At 29.0% G+C, this 2,350-nt stretch overlaps 1 long non-coding RNA gene across 1 annotated transcript; it reads right to left on the bottom strand.

The window, feature by feature from the left end:
• Positions 1-1,592: 1,592 nt before the first annotated feature.
• LOC108743993 lies at positions 1,593-2,344 on the bottom strand. Its single transcript, XR_001938896.1, has 2 exons — positions 1,776-2,344; positions 1,593-1,718 (listed from the first exon to the last, which is right to left on the bottom strand). It is a non-coding gene; the product is annotated as an uncharacterized LOC108743993 (long non-coding RNA).
• Positions 2,345-2,350: the final 6 nt, after the last annotated feature.

Raw genomic sequence — 2,350 nt, 5'->3', positions numbered from 1 at the left:
TTATTTGCTAACGCTAAAATATCAAAGAAACTCAAAATTTCGTTGCAACAATTCCCTTATTAACCTGAAGTACGTTTTGATTTATTTTAAAAACAGCACGAAAAGTAAATGACTGGCGAAAACCTAACAACGTCAATTTTATGACTTCCGTATGAAATTTCTTAAATGCACGTATGAACAATATTTGTCCGTATTTTACATTTACTGAGTGAAAATATTTCGTATAAAATTTCAACTTGTGACTATACGTTTCGGAGATTTCGAATAGTATATTCGAGCGATTCGACTATTAATATCAATGTAAGTGAGCCTGAGATTCTACAGGATAGTGAACATTTCAAATATAATTCGTTAAAAAAGACTTTTGCTTACATAATATTCTAACCCTAATTTACATAATTTTACAGAGCATATACCTACAAGGACCTTGTAGCAATTATTTTAATTAATTTATATCAGAATTTTTGCACGGCTGCAATTATTTCTCTACGTTACCACACGCAAGTGGTCGTAAAAACTGAAAATGTTGAAATTACAAGTTCCTGAAATTATATTTAACACCTCATGACTGTTCATCATTAATTTTCAAAATGATTAATGATGACGATATGTTACAAATAACAAACAGATCCAATTTATAATATGTATACTTTCCCGTTTTTAAAGTACAGATAAGTAATAGTATGCATTAGTAGCAAACCAATTTTTCTGATTGTGAATAATTTATGTATAACGCATCACATTAATTTTTTTTTGCGCAGCTGTCAGTGTTTAAATTACGTAGAAGCATAAAGATTTGTAGTAAAGATAAAACCCGCATGTACTACGAACGTAACAGCAAAAATGATTGTGAAACGATAATTTTGCATATGGGTCCAAACTGACAAGTATTTACAAACAATTCGATTAATGTATTTCATTCAATTTATCATCAGGAAATATTTTCAACGTCTTTAATAAGTCGAAACAAATTTTCAAAAGGATGCATGTGCTGATTTATGAGATGTATAGCAAAATGAAAACATAGTCCTCATATTTTCGGGTTTTTGAAAACTTAAGTTCCCTTACCCTAGAAAAACAAACAGAAACATTTTTTATAAAAATAAACTGATTGATAATTCTATTAAAAGAGCCTCCCACATATAAGTTAACACATTTTCTCAAGATATTATTCTTGTGAGTTATCATAACTACATGCTGACTAATAAAGATAGATAATTATTGTTGTTGTGTCTCATTAACTTTCATTGACGATACCCGACACTAGTCACGTTACTATTTTCAAACAGCCTAAAAACACTTTCAAATTAAAAAATATGGATTACCGAATTGAAATTTCAGTTGCTGTAAAAATAAGGTTAACATAAGATACGTAAATGGGTTAAGGTCAATTAACATTATCTTTATCTATTTTGAGAACTTTTGATAACAATTAAACTGGACTTACGCAGACTTTTAGTGGTTAAGCTAACTAATAATAAGTAAAAAAAATACTTTAGTAATCGTAAGCTGCATGATACTTGAATTCCTATATTTTTTCTCTTCAAATTAATAGTTTCCTTCTAATGATTATTACAATATTTATATATATATTTTGTTTTCAAAATGAGGACAAACGTCACAAGAAAAAATTTAACCAACTGTTAAAATGTTGTTGGTTCGATCCAGTCGGTGATGTCGGTATGACTGGTGGAAAAGATGAAATGGTTAGCGATTGCCTAAAAATAAACACCTCGTTATTCACCCACCAAGAACGTGCACTTGGTTTTACGAACTTTTTTTAACATATAATTAAACCCACCATGCAACAATCCAATTAGTTTTCATCCCTCATAATTGAAATATTAGCAGATTAGTAACTATTTTCCTTTAAAAGAATGTCTATATACATCGTTCAGTATACCTACATTCTTTTGTACTTTATTTTTAATATGAACAGCAAATGTAAGAAAATTACTCTGAAAATTGATGAAAAATGAAATGAGTGCAACTAAAATGTTAGCTAGCCCTTTTAAAAGCGTATCTACTTAAAGTTTTCAACAACTTTTTTTAATTGTATTAACATTCATGTCTTTCCTAGATTCCTAAATTTGGGTAGTTTGAGATATTTTACGAAAAATCGCCAAATTTTTGCTACTCTAGTCATTTTTTACTAAGAGCGCAACCATGACAAAATATTGATGAAAACATTAAGAAGGGTACGATGTCCTAAATTTAACTAGGATAGCTAGAATATTAGTTGTACCATTTCCTTTTTCATTAATTTTTCTTCGTCCTTATATATAGTCAGCTTAGTGAAAATTAACTTGTAAGAACGCAGAGAAAAATTTTCCAAATGTCTTGATGAAAA

The sequence above is a fragment of the Agrilus planipennis genome, unplaced genomic scaffold (assembly GCF_000699045.2).
Source record: "Agrilus planipennis isolate EAB-ADULT unplaced genomic scaffold, Apla_2.0 scaffold2653, whole genome shotgun sequence".
Taxonomy (NCBI): domain Eukaryota; kingdom Metazoa; phylum Arthropoda; class Insecta; order Coleoptera; family Buprestidae; genus Agrilus; species Agrilus planipennis.
Note: the sequence above shows the minus strand (reverse complement) of the source record. Positions and strands in the feature narration are given on the sequence as shown.